The 15488-nt window shown below is 40.9% G+C and overlaps 1 long non-coding RNA gene across 2 annotated transcripts; it reads left to right on the top strand.

The window, feature by feature from the left end:
• Nucleotides 1-629: 629 nt before the first annotated feature.
• On the top strand, nt 630-14006 carry LOC115775256 (uncharacterized). Of its 2 annotated transcripts, none has more exons than XR_004019277.1 (3): nt 630-727; nt 1015-1236; nt 13963-14006. It is a non-coding gene; the product is annotated as an uncharacterized LOC115775256 (long non-coding RNA). The 2 variants fall into 2 exon arrangements; XR_004019278.1 differs by lacking the exon at nt 13963-14006 and adding an exon at nt 11440-12249.
• Nucleotides 14007-15488: the final 1482 nt, after the last annotated feature.

Raw genomic sequence — 15488 nt, 5'->3', positions numbered from 1 at the left:
ACTGTGGAAAGTCTGTGTAAAAGCCCAGACTGGAAGAGGAAAACAAGGATAGCAGTTGTTTCAGGGGTGGAATGAGGACAGCGTCAGATCAGAGAAAAGACGACTATTTGACTTTAAGTAGTTCACTAATAGGATTTCATTGATTCTTAGAAGTGTGTCTGTGACAGTTAGCTCTGAAAGCAAACATTAGTTTTCATGTCCTGGAGAGATCCCATGACCCCACATACCCATGCTCCATTGAGGTATTACTTCTTCTAATCTGCTGTAATACCTCAATCCCCGAGGAACGGGAGACAGTCTTCGACGCTTGGACCAGAGCAGAATCGGTCTTCTGGGACCTCGTGGGTCACACAAGGTAACATCCATCTGGGTCACTGTGTCAAGCACATGAAGCTCTGATCGAATAAGCCTTTCTAATGGGATTGAGGACATTGAAAGAGGCAAAAGTCAGGCTAAAGCGCCAATTAAGTCTCATTATAGACCTGTGTGATGTGCTCAGGGCTCAGCTGGACACTTGATGACAACAGGAACTGTCAGTGGTGCCCACAAGACCAGGTGCCCTGACTGCAGCACAGGCGCCATCCTAATGGTTGTTAAAGCACTGCATGTTGCATACCAACAGCAGAAAAGCCCACCTGGCCTCAGGCACAAACTAGAGTTCATTTGGCTATCATTAAAGAGGACGAACAATGTGGCACGCTGATATAAAATTACCCGATCTATAATGGTAATCATTATGCCATTTATCAAAATTGGCCAGTTGAGTCAACATCTGGCTTCAATAGGGGGTTCTCGTCGGAGAGGGTCTTGGCAAAGTCTTGTACCCTACATATTTTCCGCTCTCTTTTATCAAGGCCTGCTGTCAGTGATTTGACGAACCTAAATAGATGATGATTTGGCCCTATTATGTTTCGCAGGACTCAAGCAAAGAGGATTTGTTGATTGCTTTTGTGTTTGTCCTCTTTTTTAAAAAAAAAAAAAAAACCCTTTCTCTTTCTACCCCTATGGATCCAGGAGAGGTAACGGCGTCTTGTGGCTCTCCAACGTGTGCCTGACTGTGTACTGAAAAGAGGATGGAGAAGGCGAAAGCACAGAGAGAACTCTCACACAAACCTGTGAGTGCAGGGGCTGGACTGAACCACTGGATTCAAGCCAAGGCCAGCACAAAGAACTCTGTCACATCCCCAAGTTTTATGGGAGGAATATAATATTCATCTTGTGTGCTGTTGGAATCAGGTAATGAATGAATCTGATCCTGTCGTCTTTTGGCATCAAAGTATGAGTGTAATGCACTTTATCTAGCAGGAAGTAATTAAGGCTAAATTTGCAGTGATTTATATTACTAGAGCTTGCTGCAGACAGTGTAGACACTGCTTATGATTTCAATACAAAAAGGAATCTATAAAATAAATTACAAACTGTCAACGTTTCTCTCTTTGCAAATAAAACCCACAAGGGAAGAGGTTTCAGGAGTCAGTGTTTTGCTTAAATGAACGTTTTTTGGGGGAAATATTAGACTGATAGACTCTCATATTTGTCTGCTGAATATAAAGCTGCAGCCAGAAGATATCACTTTCTGGCCATACCCCTGAAGACCGCTAGTAAACAAATCAGACTACTGTTGAAGCTATTCAAAAATGACAAGAAAGGTTGTGTTTTTTTAAAGGTTGTTGTAGCTCTGTAGGTTTCTCAAAGGCTAAATCAGCCTATCTGCTTCAAGTTTTTATTCTAAACTATATATAACAGATTGATGTATGCTTTTCAAACAATTATTTTTTAATTTAGTCTTTTATTATTATAATTTTTTATATATTTGGACTGCGTTTAATCATTAGTTACTATTAATCTCGCTTCTGCAGCATGTCTTTTGTCCTGTCTCTCTTCACCCCAACCAGTCGTGGCAGATGGCTGCCCCTCACTGTGCCTTAAAAAGGAGTTTTTCCTTCCCACTGTTGCCAAGTGCTTGCTCATACAGGGGTCATCTGATTGCTGGGGTTTTCTCTCTATTATTATAGGGTCTTTAACTTACAATATGTGACTGTTGCTGTGATTTTGCGCTATATAAATAAAATTAAGTTGAAATGAATTGAACTGAATTGAATTGAGAGTGGAGTGCTAATCAGCTAATGTAGCTTCATTAGCCAAAAACTGTATGGGTGTATCACACAAACACAGATATCTGTTGTATATCTGGTGTAGGCTGTCAGTCCTCTGTTTAGGTCAGCTGTCAATATGTATCCACCTTTATTTCCTCTGGAAGAGGCCATAAAACTTTGTGAAAGGAATCCAATACGAGTTGATGAGTCAGTAAAGCTCACTTCTGACCGATGACAGCGATACTGCGGGTAGTTGTTTGGTAGCGCTGCAGTTTTTGACGCTGTTAGCTGCTTTTAGCCAGTGTTAGTGAAATTTTCTTTGAAGCTGGAGTCAGACTCTTAGCGATTAAACTGTCATATGATGTGAGAATGTAATCAAACTGTTTAGCAGAGGCAAAGTGTGATTTTTAGGACACTCAAGCCTAACATTAGCTGGCATAATGTTAGCTTATAACCAGCCAGCTCGTTGTCACAGTCTGGAGAGTCTCATGTCTAATCTGCTGAGAGTAACTGCGACAATATAAGCACCTTTACACATTTTCACGTGTTGAGGAGCAAGAGGATGACATTTTGACAAGATGACAAGATGCCAGTGGCGATGTTTGTTTCCTTCCTTGGCATTTTCGCGTCTTTGGTGATGGAAATGATAAAACATTGTGATGATCTTTCATATCATGAGTCTGACGGTGCAGATGAATAAAAATTTACCAACACAGCACGCGAACACCTAAGATTTCTCTCCTCCACTTTTGGTGTACCAGTTTCTAGCCACATATATAAAACGCGATACGAGGGAACAGCGATGTCCATCTAGGCCATTGTATTAAAGATGGCGTGGCAAAATGGTGGCTTCCACAAGCCGGTGCCTGCTTCTATGTATTTTCAATGGATTCATTTTAAGTTTATGAGAATGCATTTATTTGTTGAAAGCCGTAATTACACACGAATCAATGTACATTTATGAGTATTCTTTTTTCTAATATAACTCTAATATAAAGTTTGCTCTTTTAACCTTGGAGTCTGTGGGGATTCACTCACAGACTCTTTTTAGGTATTTTCCAAAAACAGTTATTTTAACTAATTAATTGCATTAATGATAGCAGGATTTGTTTTTCTAAAAATATTTGAGATTTCTAGTCTGCCAGGAATTTCACAAAAGACAACCTCTTTCAGTGAACAACTTCAGCCTTCGTGAAGGGACCCTCAAGATCTCAGGCAACAGCCCGCGTTTGTTTGCAAAAATGTAGTTGAAGAGAGCTTTGGGAATAAAAGAGGTCTGTCTAAAAAAGCACTAGTCCTAAACAGTGCTCTCAGCTCTGTGTATTCCCACACAAATTTGCATAAATTTCATAGTCTAAGTCATGGACTGTGGCTGGAGCGTGTTATTAGTCTATCTATAGGTGGTAGAACAGGCTGATCACACTGAGCCTTGTTGTTATCTCACTGAAAGCACCCCGGTATTACACCCTGCGGATTGAGAGTGGGTTCTTAAGATCGTGGGATTTGTTCACATATTAAAGCATGTCTGTTTGGATGTGCGGAAAAGAAACAGGTGTTCAGTGTTTATGTGTGTGTGAGAGAGAAAGCGGGAGAGAGCTTGTGTGTCTTTGTGTATTCCTTCTGATGTTTGTTCGAAAGTGTACACGCACATAGGACGAGAACGCGCCATTCATACGTGTGTGTGTGTGTGTGTGTGTGTGTGTGTGTGTGTGTGTGTGTGTGTGTGTGTGTGTGTGTGTGTGTGTGTGTCTGTTTGTGTGCGTTTGACTTGACAGAGGGGTGGGGGTGCTTTATTGAAAAGTACTCCTCTCCTCCCCTGTTCAACATGCTGGATTAGCACCAGCAGTTTCCCATGGAGCCGTCCCTCCCAGCCCCCTGCCCATTTGCATAAGGCGCAGACAGGCGGAGATGTGACAAACAAACCTGGCACACACAGTGCCGGCTGCCTCTTGTACGTGAACTCTTTGCCTCTTTCTCGCCTCGACAAGAAAGAGACACAAGATAGAGCTCGAGCAAAACCCACCTGCATGCACACTCCTCACAATCAAGATGTGTTTCCTGAGTCCAAACTCTGCAGTATAAATAAAATTAAAAGCAGCGCCAGACTGCAGTTTGAGGCCTATATTCCTCCGGGTGATCATAGTGATTCACAAGTGCAGGAATGCAAGCGGCTCAAGGAGGTGAGAAGAGCTTTCATTGCACTGTCATTTGGACAAAATCCCCCTGAATCAAAGTATCCTCCCTCCTCGTTTTTTTCCCCCCCTCTTCCTCCAAGATGGTAATGTTCACCTTAAAACATCTTTACTGTACTGTAGCTACATAACACAGCACTCTGCGCTGCTGTCTGGCCGCCAAGTTCCTATCAAGCCCCTGATTTATGGCGCTTGATGCATTCCTTGGCCCTGGCGAGCAGGCAGTTTAGCTGAAATATGAGACGAGATGCAGAGAACACACTCAAAGTGAATTTCATTCCAGCCTGCCCGCACACTGCAACGCTGGTGCAGCCTTCACATTTTAGCGAGAGGCAACCTGAGAGATCTTTTTTTTTTTCTCTCTTCTTTTTTAAACTTGCGACAGCTAAATATTTCAGCAATGTGGCCTATCTGCCTCTTCAGCACGTTGTGTTAGGAAATAATAAAAATGACCTGTAACCCAGATGTCACAGTGCTTACAAAACCCCCTTTTGTTGGTTGCAATGTGCAGCTTTAACCCTCCGAAATTACACCGGCATTAAAAACTACAACGCCTTCCCTTCCCTTGTCTGCTTACACGCAGAAAATTGCACGCAGATGTATATAAGAACAGAGAGCAACACCTTTTAAGTAGTATTTTTTTTCCCCTTTTCTTTCTTTTCTTGCTTTCTTGCAGCAAAGACCTGTAATCAATCAAAAAGTCTTTAAGAGGCAGTTTGTCTTCATTTGGGTCTTAATGTAAAATTGCTGATAAACTCAAATGAGATAAGCAAAAACAGACATTTGTGAACGAGGACAAGTCCGTATATGACGAGTCCACTGCGCGCCTGCTTTGCTTTGTCTGCTCCCAACTTACAACACTGTGATTACATGCTTTATTAAGTGCTGAAGTGCTCTCCCTGAGTAAAAGCAGATGTCACCACAAGTTCTGTCACTGAGTCTGGATCGGGGTGCCTGTGGTCAGTGTCTCAGCCCGCCCGGAGCTCCCTGTGGTTTGCCATCAATTCAGCGCACAAAATCATCGCCAAACAAAGTTTTTAAAAAAAGACAGGCCGACAAAGCTTTTTTTTTTTTTTTTTTAAACTAACTGTATGTTTCTATTTCCCCGAACATAATACAATATCAATATACAGGATGTTAGAAATTAAACAACTGTTCAAACAAATGATATGAGGGGAAAGACAGATGTTCCCTGCTGCACAATAATCTGGCCTGTTATGAAAAGCTTGCAGTTAAGTGAATTTATGCTGAACGTGGAACCAATTTCTGTTAGTTTAGAAGCGTAATGCGCGCATGCCGACGGCCGCTGCAGACCCAGTGCAGCGAGAAAAACACGAGTTTTGTTGTTTGTTAAGTGAAATGCAGAAGAGAGTACAGTAACCGGCCACAGTGCCCTTGCGTTGTCATAAGCACTCACACTGCTGAAGTGTCCTTGAACAACACGCTGCATCTATATCAGCTTCTGCTGCAAGCTGCTGTTCAGGACACAAGGCTGACCTTTGACCTCTTTTTGAAGGAGACCAAATGATTTCCATAGCGCTTCACACAGTCAATAAATAAATAAACAGATAAATAAACCAAGCTAGAATAACAATAACTTTCTTCTGACTTTATAAAAGCTAGGATAATTCTCCTAACTTGTATCCTGTTTCCTTCTTGATAATGAAGTGCTTTTGGATTTTCCTGCCCCCTTAAGCTGATTGCTTTTATTGATAATATACTGTTGAAAAAAATTGAAGGAACGCTTTTTAATCAGACTATATCACTGAGTCAGTTAAACTTCTTGGATATTGATCTGGTCAGTTATGTAGCAGAGGGGGTTAATAATCAGATTCAGCTGCTTTGGTGTTGATGAAATTAACATCAGGTGCACTAGAGGGGCAACAATGAGACAACCCCCAAAACAGGAATGGTTTTACAGGTGGAAGCCACTGACATTTTCCCCTCCTCATCTTTTTTTTTTTTTTCACTAGTTTTGCATTTGGTTAGGGTCAGTGTCACCACTGGTAGTATGAGGCAATACCTGGACCCTACAAAGGATGCACAGGTAGCCCAACTCCTCCAGGATGGCACATCAACACGTGCCATTGCCAGAAGGTTTGCTGTGTCTCCCAGCACAGTCTCAAGAGCATGGAGGAGATTCCAGGAGACAGTTATAGGAGAGCTGGACAGGGGCACAGAAGATCCTTAACTCATCAGCAGGACCAGTATCTTCTTTTTGCATGGAGGAGCGGGATGAGCACTGCCAGAGCTACAAAATGACCTCCAGCAGGCCACTGGTGTTAATGTCTCTGACCAAATAATCAGAAACAGACTTCCTGAGGGTGGCCTGTGGGCCCTGTGCTCACTGCCTGGCACCATAGAACCTGACTGCCATTTGCCATAGAATACCAGAATTGGCAGGTCCACCACTGGTGCTCTGTGTTTTTCACAGATGAGAGCAGGTTCACTCTGAATACATGTGACAGACGTGAAAGGGTCTGAAGAAGCTGTGGAGAACGTTATGCTGCCTGTAACATCATTCAGCATGACCCATTTGGTGGTGGGTCAGTGATGGTCTGGGGAGGCATATCCATGGAGGGATACACAGACCTCTACAGGCTAGGCAACGATACCCTGACTGCCATTAGGTATCGAGATGAAATCCTTGCACCCATTGCCAGACCGTATGCTGGTGCAGTGGGTCCTGGGTTCCTCCTGGTGCACAACAATTCCCGGCTTCATGTGGCAAGAGTATGCAGGCAGTTCCTGGAGGATGAAGGAACTGACACCATTGACTGGCCCCACGCTTGCCTGACCTAAATCCAATAGAGCACCTCTGGGACATTGCGTTTTATTTTCATTTCCATCAAATGGCACCCCTTTGTTCCTAACACATTACCCAATTCGTGAGTATAGATATCGAGCATACTTTTTTCCATTGAGATCTGATGTTTTTTCAAGTGTTCCTTTAATTCTTTTGAGCAGTGTATCTGTCCATTTTTTTCATCTAGAAGACCTTTTGCAGAAATGCTGATATTTTCCCCAAAAATAGTTTGAAGGTTTTGACCCTTTTCTTTCTTTCTCGCCTTCTTTCTCTCTCTCTTTCTCTTTCTTTCAATATGTGCCTGTAACCCTGATTTACAACAGTTAGGTCTTTTCCTCTTACACAGTATTATATTGCATTTTATTTTTATTAAATCATATAAAATATTTGGTTTCATCAGTGTGCGCCAACATGGCTGCAGTCTTGATCAATTATTATTGGAGCTAAATTCCTTTTGTTATGGTGTTTTTTTGATGAACAAAGATCTTCAAGGAATAGGGCTATATTTGCCATTTCAAAGCATCAAACATCAAACATCAAATTTACATAGTTTTCCTTTAGCATGCATTCCTTGTTATCTGTGCAGATTGTTTAGGTGTGAGTTGTCAAGTTTTGGAGGTTTTAAAAGGTAGAAATGCCTGCTTTCCCTTGAATATAATGGAACTGAATGCCACTTATTTTGTGCTAAAAAAAAATTACAATTTAAAAACTCAGAAATCATCACCCTGGAAATCATGAATAGGTAACTTAAAAAAAAAAGTCTGCCAGCCTTATTGTGAGGAATTTAAAGTGGGAGCTATTTTCTTTCTGCTGTCTGCATCTGTCACCAAAAGAGTTGTGCAGTTAGTTAACATTACAGCTCAGCTGGTGTTTACAAGCTGTCACCACAGGCTGTAAATAAAAGATAGATGTAGATGCTGTATGGTTAGTGAAGTCCATTTTCCAATGTCATGTTGGTGTTTTGAAAGTGGGCAAGCAAGAGGTGGATCTGACTGAGGGCGAAAGGTGCTGCACGCTCATAGGTTAGAGGAGTGTTTCTCAAACTGTGGGGCATGGGTCATGACAGGTGGGGCGAGAACGACCTGGGAGAGAAGTCATGCGGAGCAAATGTTGAACATTGGATGAAATGTTGCGGCGGAACAAGGAAATAACATTAGCAGACGTTAGCAGGTACTTTAGCACAGTGACTAGTGAAACTCTCCATCCTTACCGTCATATAGAGCCGTTGTACCCTCACCCCCAAGCGGACATCGTTTCGCGAGGGGTGTGAAAAGATTGGGGCATGATGGAAAAAGTTTGAAAATCACTGGGTTTGAGAATTGATAATCATATGGTAAAGCACACACTGCTCTGTCCTTTCCAGGGTTATTATAGTTAACGAAAACGAACGAAATAACGAAAACTGAAATTGAAAAAACATTGTCGTTAACTGAAATAAATAAAAACTATAATTAAAAGGAAAAAACGATAACTAATTAAAACTGAATTGTGAGTTTACAAAACTAACTAAAACTAACTGAAATAATCGATAAACTTACTTTCATTTACTTGTTTTTTTGGGGGTTTTTTTAAGCCTTGTGGATTGATATGAAATCATTGTTTCCGCTCTCCGAGTTTAAGCTGGGAGCGCCATAGGACAACTGTGTGAGTGCGCATGTGCGTGCGCTCACCGCGCTGGTCCGCAAAGTAATGGCTGCGGTCTGCAGAGAAAGCGGCAGAGTCCCGTATGGAGGTTCTTTGAGTACAAACACCTGCACACGACCACAAGGTAATTAACACACACAATCCAGCTACACAAGCATAAATGCGGACATGAGGTCGGCAACTTCTGTAGGTTGTGTACAGAGGCCGCAAAGACCCTGCAGGTTTAATTAGCGAGCATCTAACCAAGCTAGCTCCAAAACAGAAGCAGCTTCAGGTGGTGAGAACATCAGGATGCAGCTGGATTTGAGCTTTGACTCCTTCAAAGAGTTTGTTTTTGTTTAACACCACATGTAGGCGTTATTAATCTGCTGCACTGATGCTGAAGTTTATTGTGGAGTTTATTGTAGAATTTATTGAGTTTGGGAGTTCATGTTTTTCTTTGTTTCTCCCTGGTTATGCTCATGTGTGTCCTTAATATTACACAAATTTAGCATGTAGTTCTGCTGTCTTGTGAACAGCTGGTTGTTGAATATATTTCTTTAAACTGTATCTTTTGTCAAGTTTTCATTACACAATAGTCACTTTTGCGCCTTGAATCTTGCACCTGATTAGGTATGAAAATACTAAAACTAATACTGAAACTAACTGAAACTAACTAAAACTAAGCATGAAACCAAAAATAAAAACTAATAAAAACGAGCAAAACCACTCTGAAAACTAATTAAAACTAACTGAATTAGAGAAAAAAAAGTAAAAACTAACTAAAACTAAACTATAATGTAAAATCCAAAACTATTATAACCCTGGTCCTTTCCAACTCTAATGGAAGCCACACTGAGCAACAATATTGTGTTTTCTTTTTGTTCGATTTGAAGCTAGCAATTGAAACTATTAACTCATTATGAAAGGGTTTACCGAGGGCATGGATCAAAGGACACACGACGGTTTCCCATAAGCTTTGACACAACTACATGTAGAAGAGTCGCCTCCTGCTAGATTAGAAAGAATGCAGTCACTTCCACATTGATTCACTTTTGGACCTGGAAGCTACATCCATCTTTTATATCATGTTGGTTTCTGTCTCAGTCACAGTCACGTTGCATGACAGTTATGGTGGGTGTATTTTGGTAGAAAGGAAGCAGTTTCTAAATAAAACTGCTTACAGTAAGTTTGTGGATTTTTTTTTTTTTTTTTTTTTGAGGAACCAGGAAATGATTTCTGTAAAACGATATTGGTTATGAGTTCTTCCAAAGGTATTCTTTTGGAGCTTTGAAAACCACAATGCATGTGTATGTGTATAAAGTGTATAAAGCACACCTGTCCATCACACCTGTCCACAGTATCAATTTCTTCCATTCCAACACCATTGGCACGACCAAAGAGTTGTCAAAGATTGTCAGGGACAAGATTGTAGATCTGAACAAGGCTGGAATGGGCTACAAGACCACCAGCAAGAAGCTTGGTGAGAAGGTGGCAACTGTTGGTACAAAATCTGTGGAGGCAGCTGAAGCTAAAAGTTTTAGAGAATTTCTGTAAAGAGGAGTGGGCCAAAATCCTTCCTGAGATGTGTGCAAACCTGGTGACCAACTACAAGAAACATTTTACTGCGGTGCTCGTCAGCAAGGGCTCACCAAGTCCTAAGTCATGTTTTGTTTATTTCACTCAATGACTTGCAAATGAATTCTAACTTCTATTTAATGTTTTTTTTTTTCTTTCTCGTTTTTTGGTTGATATTCTGTGACTCTACATTCAAATGAAACTACCATAAAACTAGAGACAGCTAATTTCTTTGGAAGTGATCAAAATTGCAAAATCATCAGGGGATCAAATAATTACTTCCTCCATTGTAAATCTGAGGTGGAGTAAAAAGATTTTAATTTGAATAAAGAGTTTTGCACTCACACATATCTCAGAATATAACCGTGCACACTTCCTCATATTACATGTCATCATAGAACTCTGACTTATATTATGTCATATCCCACCAATATCACAGGATTTGGGACATAACAAACAGCACTTTGAGTTTTCCTGAGGAATGAAGATATTGCATGCTGTCACTAATAACTATTTATGCAGCTTTCTTGAAACCAAATGAACAACTGAAAGGCAAATTCTTTTCTTCTTCCCATATGTGTTACCCAACACTCGGAGGGAACAATGTTAAGGGTTTACCTACCATAGTATTAATTAATCATTGCACATCTGTAAGCGTGCGTGCCCATTTCTGTGCCTGTTAGTTTGTTGACTTGTGTGTGTGTTACAATGGTGCTTTGGCACTTTGGCACCTGCGCTACATTATAAACCTAAAGGCTTGGATAATAAGCTGCAGGTGCACTCCTGGCAACCAGGGAGGAGATGATGGGGTGGTGGTGGTGGTGGGGTGGCACTGCTGGAGTGTTTGTGTGAGTGTGTGCTGGAGGGGGAGGAGGACTGGGTCACCTGCTGTTGTTGGTTGGCGCTCAACATTAGCAAATATATGACGTCAACTTGGCTCCTTTACCCCGTCTATAGCGCACGCCCGCTGGACTTTTTTTAAACTGCGGAAACAAGACTTCTTCCAGGAAACTGGCTTCAAAGTGCTCGGCAAAGAAAAGCGGCCGCTTTGTCCATCCTTCCCTCCCGTCTGCGGCACTGTCAATAATTATTGATGTTAATTACTGTGATGATTAGGGTAATTTCTTTATGGCTTTGTTGGCAGGTATGCAAAGCAAAAACGGCCCTGATGGAGCGGACTACAGGAGGGGCTTCTCGCATTGACGGCGCAGAGTCGAAGTGACAGCCAATAAGGAGGCAATCTACTTCATGAAAATCTAATTATGTGATGAATGGTGCAATGTATAGACTGTGGCACAGTAATATTGTACTCCCACCTGTGAACGTGCTAGCTGGAAAAACTGTTTATGCTGTAGGCTGACTACTTTTTTATACATTGCAGTGATGTGCTGATACCTTAAAAGCAGTGTCCACAAACATCTGCCTCATGTAAATTAAATAAATTTTGAGGAAAAATGTACTTCAGTCAACATTTAAAGACGTTTTTCAGTGGATTCAAATTTTAAAATGAGCTAAAGTGTAAAGTTGCAGGCGTCGCTAATTTGTTTTCTGTTGCTATAGCTTCAGACTCTCTCACCTGCTTAGCATTTACTGTACTTTCAGCTGAAGCCTTGCCATATTCTCCGTTAATGGTTTCCAGACATCATTTTGGCTGAAGCACATTGTTGTGACTGAGCCAGATCTCTCTTCTGAAGCTAAAAACTGTGACTGGCTTAGAAATGTTTGAATGCTTTAGTTAAGCCTGAATATAGATTTTCTTGGTTTTCCCAGATCAGGTAAACCCAGAAAACTGGGCTGAACATGAAGTGAAACCCTTTTCTTCAACTTTTAAGGCTTTAAAACGTCCCCGGAGCGTCACATGTAATGTGTCCCCGACAGCTTTCAGCAGTGTATTCTGGTCTTAAATTGTATTAGCTCTGAAACTGTTTGCAGCTTTGCAGTAATAAGGACCGTCAGCCCACGTGAAACGTGCTGTCTCGTTATGAAACATATCAAAATGACAAATTTGAAATCCTTGGTTTAGAAGTAAGGTAGTGAGGCAGTGTACAACATATGGCACTGTGTGTTCAAACCTGGCACCAGGCAATGGATTAACAATGAAGATTTGCTCCAAATGAAACAAAAACCTCTCGGAAAAAAAAAAAAAAAAAAAAAAAAGGCCTATCATTAAAAGGGCTGCAAGAGCAACCTTCACTTTCATGCGCCCAGGGGAGCACGCAAGACAAGAGAGGGACTCCTTTTTTGATTCTTCGGCTGCATTTGGAGAAAGACTGGAAATGCATTGAACTCTTGGATCTTGTCATCCGTGCTTTCCCATATGGCATATGGATCTGGGCGCAGATCGAAGGATGAGACACAAAAAAAGAAAAAGAGTCCCATATGTGTGTCTTTTTCTCTTCATTAGCTCCCGGCGAAACAGAAGTACTTCCTCAGCAGCTTGATTGAAATTAATGTTGTTAAAAATGTCAATACGGACGCAGCTCGTTCGCTCGAGGACCTGACATCACAGAGTGTGACATTGCATTGAGAACAGATTTGAACGTGTGGAATAAATGGGATGCTTAAGTTGCATCTGAAAGAGTTGCCCTCCTTTATCTGCTATCGCTGCTGTTGGTAAAAGGGAAGGCAGGACCTGTCACCCCTCTGCATCTCTGTTTGGCCTACGGTGTGGGAAAAAAAAAAAAAATCACCATGTCGAGCTAACCTGACATGAATCTAAGAAGTGAAGATACTTGCTACATCCCAGATTCATTTCTAGCAATGTAATATGAGTTGAACAGTGTTTTATTTGAATATTTATTTTAACCACGCTGCCTTAAACCTGCTTCATGTGACTTTTTTTTACTCAGTACAAGCAGTAAGATTGATTAACTTAACTCCTGAGGGACGTTCCTTGCGCTTCAGCAACTAAATGCATAACTGCATTATTTGTGTGTCTGTTGTGTGAAGCAGGTACAGTGTATTTTATCTAGGTGAAAACAGCTTCCTGCTGTAGCTCGATAATGGCGAGAAAATGGTTAGTAGAAACCAAGCAGCTGCTTCTGGGGATGCTAATATCCCCTCGCCCCCGTAAGGAGAGGGAATTTTATATAACTGTCAGTGTGCCTTAAAGATATAAATTATCACGGCTGAGGCTGCTTTGAGTGACAGGTAGGCAACGTTTTGTAATGTTAATCATTCAGTTGCACTTAAAGACACTCCAAATGAGTCTGCTGTCTGGTATAATAAGTTGATTTTGTTTCAAGCATCTTTTGTGTTAGCCAGAATTAGCATCCTGCTAAATAGTGCAATAAATTGCCTTTTCAAACAAGCTAGCTAGCTATTGTTGGTGCTAGATGACTGTTCCCCCGGCAAGTCTTACCTCTAAATATGGTTATGACTGGCTTTGCCATCTTTTTAGATGTGGTTACAAAAAGACTTGTGGTCCTATAGAAGTCTGCTGGAAAACAGCTTTCCGTCTTTACCGCTATAACAACTTTCCCGCCTAGTTTATGGGCTCAGTCACTCATTTAGGGTCATATTGAATGGGAAGTCCAGCCATCCATCCATGAAACCACGCATTCATTGGCTAACGACCTGTGAATCGCAAGTCAGCAGCCAATGAACATGCAGTTTCACAATCAGACCCGCCACTCAACATGTTTTTTTTTTTTTTCTTGCAACCAAGATGGCAGTCATCCCGAGGCATCAAAACAGGACTTCACAACCCAAAGGATGACATCATGGTAGCTACATCTGTCTTTTATACTGTCTGTTTTATACTGTCAGAGCTTTTTAAAGGGCTGGGTTCCAGAACTGACTCTCCCATTCATTTAAAAAAAAAAAAAATCCTTGTATAAAGAGCCAACCAGCTACCCAGTGAGTCATGGACATAAAAAGGTTTGATTTGGATTTAAAAAATCATAAAATAAAAAACAGGAAAAAGGGCAAAGGTACACGACTGTGTACATAATTACATCTAACGGTGAAGAAACTGATCATCACAATAATGCGTTGCAAGTCCAATTTCACGGCACACAACTTCCAGCCTTCTTGTATTTAATCTTCATCATTATCTTAGTATTGCATAGTAATAGTTTTGGATATATTTTGTAGTTTGTGCTGTTATAGTAAAGTATAGCCTAGTTGTTATGGAGCAGCGCTTCGTTCCTGACTGTATTCACCACTCAGCTGGTTTCTGAAGTTTTGTGCTCACTAAGCAAACCTGCCGGCAATCAGAGACACTGCTGTTTCAATTTAGGATTGTTGGTAATTATTTTATGCACCACAGTCAATAAAATGAATAAAATTAAGAATGTTGTAGCTCGCAGTAAGTCTGCTTTGGATGGTTACTAAATTACGGCTCATAATCAGATTTCATATGGAGAATACGAATGGGATTTTTTGACTTCTTGAACCTCACCGTTGAACTCCACAGTACCAAAACAAAATGGTGACATCACTGTGGCTACATCATTTACATACAGTCTGTGATGTGAACCAAAATATTTAAGTTGCAGCCTCAAAAGATGCAAAAATGCTATATATATATATATATATATATATATATATATATATATATATATATATATACGAGAGGGAAACTCTTTATTTGAAGGATGATTTTCTCTTCTTTACTACGAGTTACACTTCTTACATTACACAGAGTAATTTGAATCATTGTTTACTGAAGAATATGAAACTAGGCAGCTTTGAGAGACGTTATGTGTCAAGACTTGCAGCTTTTAAAGCCCAATTCTTCCAGAGATTTTGAACAATGCATTTCCTCCTATGGTTTATGAGGTAGAAGCCCCAAAACTTTAGGATTGAGCTACTTGGGTTCAATCCATTAATCCCACAGCTCTATTCCCACTGCAGTGACCCCTCCCTCTTGTAGCCTGAAACAAAGTACCCATTGTACCGATGCCCTCATTCTCCCTACAAAACCAACACCCTTTTAAGGATTTTCCTGTCCCAGCCCCCTGCTAACCTAAACCTTAAATTAGTCAAATCGAGCCATAACTGAAAATAAGCGTATATATGGATTAATTTTACTTGCCAAACACCACTTATGTGAGTCGTAAAATACTGTTTGACCTTATTATACCGATAAAGCACTTAAAAGTTACCTATGCTGTTAATGCACTTTGTCCTGTGATGTCTTTCTGCTTTGACTTTCAGTTGCTGAAGTCAACTATTTACTTTGGGGCTTTT

The sequence above is a fragment of the Archocentrus centrarchus genome (genome assembly GCF_007364275.1).
Source record: "Archocentrus centrarchus isolate MPI-CPG fArcCen1 chromosome 18 unlocalized genomic scaffold, fArcCen1 scaffold_23_ctg1, whole genome shotgun sequence".
Classification (NCBI taxonomy): Eukaryota; Metazoa; Chordata; class Actinopteri; order Cichliformes; family Cichlidae; genus Archocentrus; species Archocentrus centrarchus.
The sequence above is the reverse complement of the archived record's forward strand: the minus strand, read 5'-3'. Positions and strand labels throughout refer to the sequence as shown.